The sequence below is a fragment of the Mytilus californianus genome, unplaced genomic scaffold (assembly GCF_021869535.1).
Source record: "Mytilus californianus isolate M0D057914Y unplaced genomic scaffold, xbMytCali1.0.p SCAF_8, whole genome shotgun sequence".
NCBI classification, from domain to species: domain Eukaryota; kingdom Metazoa; phylum Mollusca; class Bivalvia; order Mytilida; family Mytilidae; genus Mytilus; species Mytilus californianus.
In genome coordinates, this window is record NW_026262734.1 from 20,999,938 (window position 1) to 21,014,059 (window position 14,122).

Sequence of the window (14,122 nt, forward strand, 5' to 3'; positions counted from 1 at the left end):
ACTGATGAAATTTACTTTCAGTTTGTAATTTTTATAATGGGATATGGGATCACTCCTAATGTTACTACTTCTAACAATGTTTAATTCAATAAAGCATGCTGTATACAATTTAAATAATCTTTATGAAAAAAAATAGTACTGAACATTTATATTTTATATATTAATAAAGTGGGACCAAAAGTCACAATTTAGTTTCTTCAAAGTAAAAATGCCTTTTAACTCAAGCCTATGTTTCTTAGTTGAACAGTACAGTACTGCCTAGAAAATATCATACAGAAAAAGGATAAGTTTACCAAAAAAATGACAAAAATTCTGTAAAAAAATAATGCTTAAAATTATAAGTGAAAGTGACATAATTTTAAATTTTAAAATCATTATTATGTAAAATTCAACTATTAGATTAGCTAGCACAGTAGCCCTTGTCCAATTTCTCAGGGTATTTTATAGTCCAAATAATTATGACGTCTTGGAAGGCTATTTTAAACTTTTGCATTTTATAGATTATGAAAGTAAACATTTTGAAAAATAATTGGGGCTTCTTCTCTTCAGGTTGCTGTATCTGCTGGGCCGCTTTACATATTTATAAACAAAGTATTGTATATTTTACCTGAATAATTGGACATTAATCTCCTAAATAAAAGTTGGTATGACAAATCTTGTGTATTTTACTTTAATAATGATCAATGATGATTAAATTTGACAAGATTTTGCCAATTGAATAAATTCAATTTTGTACAGTAAGCACGCATCTCTATGAATTAATTTCTTGTTTGACTTGAAAAGCTAGTGTTTGCTCTAATTAATGTAGCTTACTTAGTAAAGAGATAATTGATAAGCAAGGTTTTTAACTTATAAAATATAAATGTAATTAACTGACCTTCATTTCCTTTTTTCATATGTTTTTTCCTCCAGAAATTTTCTTTTTTTGTGCTTTTGTTTATCCATAGGCCATCATTAATTTGTCATATTTGCTTCCAGTATAAATGAAATTTTCTTAGACCTATAGTTTCAAACGCTATAAAGAAGAACTTTGTTTGTTGTTTCACTTTTTTAATGTGTAAATTTTCACTATACACATGACCCTGACATATTTTGTAAACGTTATATATGACGTATGTTGAAAAAGAAAACAATGTCACCGTCAATTTGTGTAGGGGATCAAAAAGGGGTTTAATTACTTTAAAATGGAGATATCGTATGGAATTGTGAAAAACAACAATTTTTAATCACAATTTCATTCATATCTATAATAAAATCAGTATTTTAGAGTACTTTGTAAACAGGTACAATGAAAAAAGTTGAACTTTACTGTTTTAAGTAGAAACGCAGCCAAAACCAGGTACAAATTGACATGACTGGTGGTCACCAAAATTGATGAATAATAGTAAAAAGTGATGGCTTCATAATTGTGTAGAAATTTGAAATAGGTTACCCGGTTTCATTTAAGATTTTTAACGTTCTATTCCGTATTTGGATACGCAAACGTCAAGTTATATAAATTCGATATTTTTGGCGAACAAAAAAGATGGCTGATCATTTTTAGAACGGACAGGATAAAGTAATAGCAAATAAAAGTTATTTTCGACAATGTTTCAATGTCGTATTGAAACTATATTGTTCACAAAATCTACAAACTTTAAAAATCAATTATAATAAAAGCATGACAAGTTGAAAACAATAGTTTGAACGTCGATTTTTTAGCCGATTTATTTCGCGGACTTTTTGACGTCACCGACGACTGTAGCGCCACCTAATTAATTCCCCCTGCTATTGTTGCTGATAGAGCTTGACGACAACGGACGTTTCCAAGGACTTGCTTTCCAACTGCAAAGATTATAATTGGAGTATAGCTTGTGTAAATATTTGCACGATACCTCTAAAAGAATTTGTTTTCAACCACGAAAATTGAATATATTTTTGGGACTTTGAGGCTTATTCTTGTATAACAGAACAAATTCAGTTATTTTTCTTCAAACCTATTATGGTTTCGGCAGTAAAATGATGTTTTTTGCATACGTTTTTATTGGTTTGTGGGTTCTCCTTAACCCTCTTACTGCGGCAGGGACGTATATGTCTTCCCCTGGCTTACTGCGGAAAGGACATATATGTCCTTTGTGTAAAAAAATAGTTTATTTTTTTCCCTTTCTTAATATTTCTAAAAAATACCCCTTCTTTATTTATTGAATACATTTCATATATTTGAATCATTATGTGGTTATTATTTTTGTTATTTTTTTCTTTTTACCCATCTTTTTCATAAAACGTCATCATTACGTCATATATTATTTGACGTCATTTGACGTCGTAATTGAGTTGAAGGCAAGATAGCGCTACCAAATTTTAGAATGAGTCATTTAATTGCTTCTTAATGATAAGATAACACAGAATCATAAAGAAAAAATTCAACATAAAAAAAATAGTCATTGAGCTGCACAAACAAATATATTTGCTATAAATTGGTTTTAATTCTTGTATCCAACAATATATTTCAAACAAATGTCCTAAACTCTTAGATTGGGAGGTACACATACTAAGTGTTGAACTTGGTGCTTGCCTTGGTTTTCTTACTTGTTTGAAAACAAATGAATTAAATAACGAAAAAGTCTACGTTGGTATATAAATAAATAAGTCTAAAATTACTGACATGAATTATTAAATTGGCATAAAAAGCATTCTGTAATCTGAATACTTTTTATGTTTTATTAGATATTATTAGCTTTAGTTTATGTGCAAAAATGGATAGATACTATGCAGTAATTCAAAAACCGTTAGTCGCAGAAAAATAGACATAACAATGAAAAAAGCCCATATAGTATAGTCAGTAAAGAAGGCCCCGACATGAAAAATGTGAAACAATTCTAACATCAAAACTAACGGCATAATTTATAACAATATAATTTATGAAAAACAAATATGACAGGCATGAACCAACGACAACCATTGAATTACAGGCCCCTGACTTGGGACAGGCACAAAAGAGTGCGTGCTATCTTTATTTTTCCGGAAAAAATTTTTGGCGAGTGTTGTTAGCTTTGAAATATTTGCCGCTGAAAACTAATTTAATCTATTTGGTGTTGTAGTTTTTTGTATCCTGACAATTATTCAACCTTTTAGAACAATTATTCTTATTATCTATATAATTTTATAACGTCTGGCTTGTCATGAATCGACGGTACACCACATTGGAACTGTATCTATACCACTAGAAGAGTTCACATTTTGAAACGGCAAATCTTCCTTCCCATTTATCCAATGACATAACACCTTACGATGTTTAATGAGACTAGTATAATGTTTTTCCTCATATCATGCTGATACTGAATACGATGCTTCAAACAAAGTTCTATATTTTCCTTAAACTTGACGTGTTATATATATTTAGTGTAAAACGCAAAGTTGGGGAAAAAAAGAATAAAATCGAAAGTTGTAATAAAAGATCTTTCCTAAAGATGTGTCAATATTACATTGATGTACACATATGAATGAACACATACGGTGTTATTTTGGAATTAGTTTTCGTGGGTTATATTTTTCCCATATAGCTACACAAATTCGTAAGGGCCCTCTAATTATTTATTCTGTAAATATATATACAATGACAGTTACAAATAGTATAAATATACCACTGAACTATAGTATTCAAAGAAATGAAGCAGTTATTAACGAAAATATTAGAACCAAACCTAAAAACTAAGAAACAGAAAAAAAACAAACATGTAAATATATAGCTAATGGCGCAACCCATCCACAGGTTCCAATGCCTGAATAGCAAAATACAGGTATGAAAAGATATTACAGGTAAGAAGGGAATTTTTGGCGGTAACTAGAAATCATGCAGGTAAAAAGGTGTGCTTGATTTGGATTGTCATTCCTTAAGCGTCAATGTGATATGATAATGAATATGACATATGGAATATGATATGAATACATGTATAGCATAGAAAAACATGAATAACAATAATAAACACAAGACATATTTCATGCGGTGACACTGCCGTTGGTGCAACCATCGTCTACAAAGATAAGGGAACAAGACGATTACAGTGTTTCACTTGGAGGAGGATATCTCCGAAGACAGATAAATTTTCCATATGACTTTTCACTCGTCGATATTGTTCATTAATGTTTCAGTTTTTTAACGCATTTAAAGACCAAAAAGCATGAATTCCACTATTCTACTTTTGAACACTAAGTAAGGTATGGGCTACGTATATGACCAACTTACCATTTTCATTTTAACGCCCAGAGAGACATTTTTTCTCTACAAGTTATTATTTGGAAAAAGATCACTTGTATATATGTACCTATCATTTTTTCAGACGAACGTATCAAGTATTGACCTGTCGAGACAATGTTGACACAAAAATGCTAAACAGTTGCCTTGAAAGGCTGTAGGATTTAACAACAAACCTTTTTAAAGTCATTTTACAGTTTATATACAGTTTTATATACATGGTTTCACTCCTGACTATACATGCTATTTAGATTTTCTTAAAAAAGGCACACAAAAAAGTTTTCATTATTGCAACCAATAAACCAACATCGCTATTACAATGTCGCAAACAAATTTGGTAATAGACGATAGGCAATAAACTGATTATAGTGCATGCTATAGAGAGAAAGTTTATTTAAATACATTCTTTAAATCCGACAATTTTTTCAGTTCAGATTTTAATTTCGATAGTGATTCTTTTTTCGTATGGATAAATCTATTGTTTTTGCCAATTGTGGTTAGCAGTCTGTGTATCACTAGTGTTATAGGAATATTGAGCAAATTTTTAAAGCCGAAAAAAACAGTATTGTTGAGGGATAATCAAACTCCTCTTTACAGTATATATAAATATGCAGTATTTTGCATCTTTAAACATTTTTATTAAAGTAAAGGATATAAATTGTGCATGCGTGTGTGTATGTGTAAACACCATTAATCTTAAATGGGTCTTTGTTAAGAAATTAAGGCTTAATTGCATCATAGTTAAGCCAATAAAATGTTGGCCTTTTTTAGGTTTGACGATATATTTTTTAGGGAAAAATACATCCTTTAAAAACACAATTAAAACAATTAAAACAAAAGAAATATTTATTGTATAGGTTATAATTATATACTGCGTTTGGAGATTCACTAAAAAACTTTTATAAATGCAAAATATTATATCAATTTGAGCTTATTAAATCTAATAACACAGCACTGGTAAACTAAGATTTTATAGTAAAACTTGCTCATCGTTTGACTTAAAAGCTTACCTACGCTTTGATATACCAAAATATGAGAGATCACTTCTCACAAAAATAAGAATAAGTGCACATTCACTTGCTATACACCTAATCGCTATTTATTCCATTCCGGATAAGTTCTAAAATTACACAACTTTTTCATCCAGTTGACGCTATCTGGGACCCTGTTTAAACAATGCACCATGTATGATACTTTTTAATGAGACCTGTTTAAAACATCGTAAATACTTCAAACACAATATTTTTTTGACTATAATTTGAGTTTGGAAAAAGTGGATCATAATCTATCAAAGTTTCCTATTGATCGCTTTCTAAATTTTTCCCTCCCTCAGCTCGTTACTGATGACCTTTGTTTGCGGCCTGTTGACCCAAACAGGAAGTTGTCTAAATGACTGTTTTTTCCGGATTGGACTAAATAGCGATAAGGTGTATTGAAACGGGGTGATACAGTTTACCAAAAACTTTAGCAACTGAAAGATTCTGCAATTTTTTCAGAGATAAAGCTAAATATGGTGTGCACTTCCTTTTATAAGGGGACGACCATTTGATATTCTGGGGGGGGCCAGGAGGATTTTGAAAATAAATAACTCAGCCTTGATAATCACAAAAATAAATGGTTTGTTCTGTGGTAGTTTGAAAATAAATTACCTGACTTTCAATGTATTGAAAATAAATAACTCAGCAAGTCTAATCGAAAGTATGAGATGGCACCAGATTCTTCATAAATTCATCTTTTTTCCAAAAAAAAAATCGGGAAACACTTCCCATATCTTTTAATAATAAAAGTATAAATATTATTTAAATATACTTGAAATGTCAGAAAATTGGTTTCATTTAACTTGAGGTTAATTGTCTCAGGAACACTTGCCTCACTTTTATTAAATCAGGGCCTTAACTACATTGAGACAAATGCCTCATGTAGGAAATTTCAAAACCAAACGCTTGTCTCCATATCAAATTGTGTTCACCGTGAGTGCCTTGCAAGAAGCAAGTTCTGTTCTCCCTCAGACGTAGCCCCTGATTTTTCGGGATCAATGTTTCTTATTTATTTGTCTTTTGTTCATTGATTGCCCTTCTGTATTCTGTTAGTGTTGCTTTCATTTTGTAATTTAGTAATTTTATTATTAACTTGATCATGAGTTTAAAAAACACAGCAGCCACAGACTTAACTATGTGAATTACATTTTTGCTTTTAACATCATGCATATTTGTCTTTTGATGTTGTTCCTAGAAACTTAAGTCTTACACTTAATCTATAACGTGAGACCAAAATATTGTCATAAAATTATTAAAACAGAACTTGCATTTTCAGTTTAAGAAAGGGTCTGGGGAACACCCAGAAGGCATGATTTTGCATCATTTGTTCTATAGCTTCTTGGGCCTTCAGCGGTTCAAAAACCCTTCAAAAAAAATTTTGCCTCGCTCTGCTCGGCAAAACATGTTTGCCAATACTTTTAGCAGAGCCTTAGTTTCAACCAAACTTTAATACTGTGTATGTATGCAATACATGTATATGCATTGGGCGATATAAAAGATTCATTTCTGTAGAGGATAATAATTAATTCTGATTAAATGGTACATAATGACTTGACTATACATGAATTATTTATAATAAACAAATAATTTAAAAATTGTATGTTTTCGAATATTATAAATATAGTTGTGAAAATAAATAATCAGTCCCTTGCTTTAATGAAAATGAAAAATCTTGCTTCAATAGTGCAGAAAATAGATAATCTGTCCTCTTAGTTTACAAAAATAAATAACCGATCCAAAACAAATCCTCCTGGCCCCCCCCAGAATATCAAATGGTCGTCCCCTAATGTCCCCTATATAAAAACCTTCGAGAGAATTTAAGTGTTTTCAAAAATTTGGTTAAAGATGATGTTATCAAATCAGTAATATATTTAATTAATCCAAATAAGTTGGCTAATGCCAAACAAATTTGTAAATATATGAGACAAGCCTTTGAAGTTCATAACAATGCTTAGTGTCAGTTAGTCTACCATAAGTTATGGAAGTACAGAACTATACAAAAAATAGACTTGTAGTTATATATAAACAGCATATCATTAATTTTCTCTTGCTATACCTTATGTTTTATTTACGTTATTTGTCATGTTGTATATATGTCATGTATGTTGTACACTTGGAAGTTGGATTACGCAATGTCATATTTTTTATATGTGCTTTATCCAATAAAATATTTGATTTGATTTGAAACTGAACATATGTAAAACTGACTTGAAATTTCGTAAAATATAGTGCTGTGTTGCAAAAACTGAACGTTTTCTTCCAACCACTGCAAAGTGCTTAGCTAATTGAAAAGCGCGAAACTTCCTTAGGACGTGACGTGAACACCATTATGACGTTATGTAATGTCATATAAATAACGTTTTTTTTTTGAAAAAATAAACATCTTGGCTTTATATCTTAGTTATTCCTCAATTATGCAAGGTAACATGCTGTCATTCAAGATTGCATAACAATATACTGTTTTTGTAATTTTTTACTGAAATGGTTTTCATTCAACACTTTTCCTGCTAGGTGGGGACAGTGAACTAACGGTGGTTACGTAAGCGTTTTAATTTTGTTTCTGGACAGTGTTTTGAAATTACGTTCCGCACTAAGAGGGTTAAAAGCGACAAAAACGTCGTTTTTGCGTGCTAGCGGTAAACGACAAAAATGTCGTTTTGGCGCCGAAAGGGTTAAACGTGAAGACTGTCATACCTGTTTAGCAAATTAATTTTTGTTGTAGATAGCAGTACGTTTCATTCAAATCTCCAACTGATGAGTGTCGTATACGGCGTCTGTCATCAAGTGCAGTGACGTCAGTATGAAATGACGTCAAAACTACATGATAAACAAATCAGAAAGACGTTTTAATCAATGCGGCGTATTTTCGGACTTGAAGAAGTTCTTCTATTCAGAAAACATTGCTGGTAGGTTCAAATAACAAAAAATTGACTAAGACAAATGTGCCGTATTACAATGAGGGTAGGAATGCTCTTTACCGTCAGGCGTCAAACGGTCATTTTCGGCTACCGTTAGCGTCAAATTGGTTAAAATTTTACCGTGATTCGTCAAAATATCCTTATTGTGATTCGTCAGGGGTCTCAAATAATATATCGTTATCGTTATTTTTGGAAAAAATTTAACGTGATTGGTCAAAACCAGTCGATTTTTTTATCGTCTAAATGAAAGTACATTTTATCGTCATGCACCAAAAATTACCGTCGTTAACGTCATTTGGCAAGAATTTTTATCGTTATTCGTCATGAAGGTACCCCCATTACGACCCTCTACAATGACTAAGAGTTAGGGTTTGAGATATAAGTCTGTGAAAAATTGAAATAAAATATGATTATGTCCAGTCCATGTAACTCCTTCTGTAGTCCAAAAAAATTACACCTTTTTTTTTTTGCTGTGCCGCCTTCCTTATTAGACTAAGGCATATAAAAAAAATAGGCGACGTCACAGAAAAATATTTACATTTGGACTACTCCTTTTGGTAAAAGGATTGTTTAGTCAAGTCTATGTACGGTCCTGTATTCTGTAGGTGTCGCTGTTGACACTGGATTGTCTGTCTTGTAAATATTGAAGTCTCGCGTGTACAATTTTCACTCTTGTAAACAACTCACTTGTACTTTAATTATACATATAGGTGGCAACTGTATTAAAATATTAAGAAACAAAAATGGAAAAAATATGATTTAACTTTTGTTTTAAGAAAAACAAATTTTCTTAATCAAATCTGCGCGACTCTCGGATAAAATCACCCAAAAAAACACTATTTTCATATTACCGACTTTTGACTCCGGATTATATAATTTGTCGACTGGTTACCTTGGACATCATGGTACCAGTCTGTGCCAAAAACTTTTCAAAGCACTAGCCCATAGGGCTAGTTGAATAAAAATATTACTAGCCCGAATTGATGTTTACTAGACCTGAATAATTTTGTGTCACCGGTGAGGATCACGAAGTGATCCGAACCTTCTAGGAGGGTTTGGGGGCATGCCCCGAAAATTTTGGAAAATTAGATGTAAAATCCTGCATTCTGATGTAACATTTTTGTATCTGTAAGTGAATATAACTTATCAAAAATTGTTGTTTTTTTCTCCAGGTCAAATGTAAAATTCTCATTTTCTCCATTAAAAAAATAGAAAAGTTCTTTTGCAAAAAAAAACCTCTTTTTTCCATTAATTCGTACCATTTCAAGTAAAAAGACATTTTAAGCACTAGTAAATTATTACTCAACTTAGGGATTGTTATTTTTTGGGGAAAAATTCCCTCATTGATGGATGATCCCAACCAGTTTAAAATTATTCCTAATATTCTTTCATATTTTTGTTAGTCTTAACAAGGATTTGTAAATTGTATACAAATCCTTAGTCTTAAATATCAAAGTTTAGTTAATTCTCTGGCACTTCTTTTTGATCTGGAAGGGGCCTTCATTTCTGTATTCTAAATTTTTTATACGACCGCAAAAAAATTTTGTGGTCGTATATTGGTATGACGTTGGCGTCGTCGTCGTCGTCGTCGTCGTCGTCCGGCGTCGTCGTCGTCCGGCGGCGTCGTCGTCCGAAGACACATTGGTTTTCGCACTCTAACTTTAGTTTAAATGAATGGATCTCTATGAAATTTTACCATAAGGTTCAATACCACAAAAGGAAGGTTGGGATTGATTTTGGGGGTTATGGTACCAACAGTTAAGGAATTAGGGGCCAAAAAGGGGCCAACAATAAGCATTTTTTGTAACTTCCAGACATAACTTGTGTGTTAGTGTATGGATCTCTCTGAAATTGTACCACAAGGTTCCATATCACAAAGGGAATGCTGGGATTGATTTTTGGGGTAATTGCCTCAAAATTTTAGAAATTAGGGGCCAAAAAAGGGGCAAAAAAGAAGCATTTTTATATGGACAAATACTTAAGTACAAAACATAATTTAAAGCAGTGTAAGGGAGATAAATCAAATACATCATTTGTATTACCTCCCTTACACTGCTTTTAAATTATGTATAAAGTACTGGTTAATGAACAATTAAGACAATTTAAAACAGTGTAAGGGAGGTAATCCACATACAACGTTTTGATTACTTCCCTTACACTGCTTTTAAGGTGAGAGGTACGTAAATGAACGCCTCTAGCGGAAAAACGGGATAATGTGCGTTCGTTATGAGAGTTATCTCCCTTACACAAGAAAAATATTTTCAAGATGTCGGAAGGTATTCCGCTTCGTCGGAAAAATGGTCAATTCGGTGGAAAAGTATTGAATGCTTCTCATCAAAATATAACAAAAAGTGTAGTAATTGTAAATGAAATGTCTTGTCCGAGTGAAACATTGCTTCCCTCCCAAGAAAATGAAAGTAATTTGGCATGGCGTGATGGTCGAAGAGTGGTTGTGTTGGGTTTACTAGCTGACCAACTTAAAGCTTGCAAGAACTGCTATGCACCATTGTTTCTACACAACTGTTTAAAAGAACAAAAATACGGTCTCGGAAGTGTTTTGTATATACCTTGTGGTAGCTGTCCCTACACAAACTTAATAAACACTGGTAAACGGCACAGATCAGAGACTTCAAAAAATGGAATGTTGATATGGGACGTGAATACAAAATGTAGTATGGGTAAGAATATTACAAACACTTGTATATACACACAATAACAAATCAAAGCTCACACTATAACGTTGACTTTTTTATTTTTATTTTATTTATTGAAATTCCATAGCAAATAGCCTATAGTCGAAGACTTACACTAACAGTTGCATACAAAAATTCTCAAAACAACTGTCAACACTAAGAGATATTCAACTCTCGACAAAAAAGAGGAAATACACTGTTATATGCTTAATAATGATATTCTTGATTTGATATTCGTGTTAGATAATCATTTTCTCACATAAATACAAACATTTGGATGTGTATACAAACAAAAAACCGTTGTTTACAGTGCTTTCTTTCACGTCCGCAATATGGTCTATAAATAGAAGTGGAAAGTGCTAGTACTGAGTGTGAAAAATAAAGGATTAGAGCAGATAATTTTTAATAAAAATATTGAACAAGAGTTTTAAATTGCTGCGTGACATGAAATTTGCGGAATTACATCAGAAGGGTTAAGCAAGAGAAAAGGAAAAGAAAATTGAACGCGAATCGAAATGGGGATAGGACCTTGTGCACGGACAAACGGGAAGTAAAATGGTCTTTCAAAATGAACGAAAAATTATAAAAAAAAAAGTTTACACGTTGCTCTTTAGTCAATTTGAAATGAACATTGTGAATAATGAGTTTCAAGCATGAAAATACGCGAAGGAAAAATTACAAATCCACTGCTCGAAAATTACCCTTTAGGTGTAATATCACCAATGATTTTCCCCATTAGTCTTTGTTAAATTTGCACTTTTCAAAAAATTGTGCAGAATTTATCTTAGTTTCAAATAAAGAAATACTCGGCATGAGTAAAGTTTTATCCTGTCCAGTACTATAGAAAATATTTCACATAACATTTCATTGCATATAAGAAAATAACCATCACTGGAAGTTAACCAATCAAATTTTCGCCTCTTTTTTTACCTGTGCACAAGCTTTAGTAACCATGTAACCTCAAGTTTCCAAAAATATTCTATAGAAACACCAAATAAAAAAATAATGGTGCTTAGAAACACCCAAGATATATATGTTTAGGACCCGGAATTTTTTTTACTGCAATGAAATGTAGGATTAATTTCCTACAACTGTCAAATTCAAGGGAATGTTTTTTTTTCATTGACGTAAACCCCACACTGATTGAAGAAATAAGTTATACATGTCGAGGGTCTCATATAATCCGTAAAAAAAATAATAATCGGTAAATAATACTTTTTTCAGACAGGATAATTATTCCATAGGCGCTATAGCGCATTAGTTTAGAGGAACACATTATAATCAAAGAAACACCTTTATGAAGCGGTCGTTGTCTTTGTGTGACAATATTTCTATTTTGGTAGTCGACGATTCTGCTGATGGAGATTTGACGTTGCGTAATCTTTTTCGGCAACGTCATGCAATTTCTATCTTTTCCCGTCGGCAACACCCTTTCAACGGCTGATATATAAAAAGGGAGTTCGGTAACCATAGGAAAATTATATATCAATAGAAAGGAAAATTCTATAATAAAAACATTTAATTTTTATAGAAAAATCGTAGGAATGGTTTTAACTGCAGATTAAATTAAGCTTAAAATTTCTCATTTTTGGCGTAAATTTGACGTTATGTCTATGTACTTTATGGTGTTTACCCAACATTTTCAAATAACTGTAACTTTGAAAGTAGATCGGTTACCCACTTAAATTTTTCGATTTTTCTTTGTATTTTAAAAAGTTCTACGTGTATACAATTTCTTTAAAAAATCGCTGGACAAGCCATTTACGTACCTGTTACCTTAAATTATGTTTAAAGAAATGCATATTTATAAAGGACGAACAGTAAAAATATCTGCAAATGTTGCATCTTTTTTTTTTACAAAAAAATCCATATGAAAGATTTGACACCATATTTTAAATTCTATTATAAAAAAGATTAAGTTAGCACTATGGTAAATTTAAGTGGGTAATTATGGTTGCAAATTCCATTGGAAATTTGAATTGAGATTATGACCATATCCTGAGGGAAAAAAACTTTTTTTTTGGGAAAAGGTGGGGGGTAAAAAGAAATTGTGGGGGGTCAATTTTTTCTCATTTCAGATTTCAGAAATTAAAAAGAATTATTCTTCAAATATTATTTTTTGTTCAAATTTCAAACATTGAAAAATTTCAAGAAGTAATCTTTAATTGCACAGTATGGCGCATTAGATTTGTAAAATCTTTGACCACATATATTTATTTGTTATGCCAAATCTGACCGTGTATTTAGATTTGTAATTTTGGGTCCAGTTTTCAAATTGGTCTACATTAAGGTCCAAAGGGTCCAAAATTAAACTTAGTTTGATTTTAACAAAAATTGAATATGTGGGGTTATTTGATATGCTGAATCTTAACATGTATTTAGAATTTTGATTTCGGGCCCAGTTTTTAAGTTGGTCCAAATTGGGGTCCAAAATTAAACTTTGTTTGATTTCAACAAAAATTGAATATATGGGGTTCTTTGATATGCTGAATCTAACCATGAATTTAGATTTTTTATTTGTGGGCCCCGCTATCAAATTGGTTCATATTGAGGTCAGAAGGGTCCAAAATTAATCTTTGTTTGATTTCATCAAAAATTGAATTCTTTGGATTCTTTGATTTAGATTTTTGATATTGGACCATAATAGGTAAATTAAAAAAAATTAAGTTCTTTGACCCCATTCATTCTGTGTCAGAAACCTATGCTGTGTCAAATATTTAATCACAATCCAAATTCAGAGCTGTATCAAGCTTGAATGTTGTGTCCATACTTGCCCCAACTGTTCAGGGTTCGACCTCTGCGGTCGTATCAAGCTGCGCCCAGCGGAGCATTTTATTTATGCTTTTTTTTCTCCATTCTTTATATTTGAACACCTCATTTTTCTCAATTCTTTATGTTTTGTCAATTTTTTTTTAAACAAATATTCTTTATGTTTTTTTGCCCATTATTCTCTATTCTATAAACCCCTATCAACACCCTCTTTCGCCGTTAATTTTGACTTTTGTTTAAAATAATAAAATGCCTAGATCGTTTTCTGCATAGGTTTTTTCAAATCGAAACTCGAAACTTCTCCGGTTATTCATGAAGGCATTTTCAACTTTTCAATGTTTTACCTGGGATAGCCCCCTGTTTCCATTTCAGAATCGAATGAGATCGAATCCTTGATTGTTTGTTTACATTGAGTGGTATTTATAGATTGTGTTTATTGCAAGCACATGGTCGAGCCTCGTTCTCGATTTC

The 14,122-nt window shown here is 31.7% G+C and overlaps 2 protein-coding genes across 3 annotated transcripts in view; one reads left to right on the forward strand and one right to left on the reverse strand.

Annotated features, from left to right (window-relative positions):
- The window catches only part of LOC127710863 (lithostathine-1-alpha-like), a 174,174-nt gene extending 166,099 nt beyond the window's left edge, over window positions 1-8,075 (reverse strand). Inside the window, exon 1 of the mRNA XM_052216825.1 lies at window positions 7,966-8,075. The gene's annotated coding sequence lies outside the window, so the exon portion shown is untranslated. The remainder of the gene's footprint in view (window positions 1-7,965) is intronic.
- The window catches only part of LOC127710864 (perlucin-like protein), a 378,664-nt gene that overhangs the window by 303,432 nt on the left and 61,110 nt on the right, over window positions 1-14,122 (forward strand). Inside the window, exon 1 of one of the 2 annotated variants that reach the window (XM_052216827.1) lies at window positions 8,085-8,177. The exons of the other annotated variant lie outside the window; for it this stretch is intronic. The gene's annotated coding sequence lies outside the window, so the exon portion shown is untranslated. Of the gene's footprint in view, window positions 1-8,084; window positions 8,178-14,122 lie in introns of those variants that run through there. 2 annotated transcript variants of the gene reach the window in all.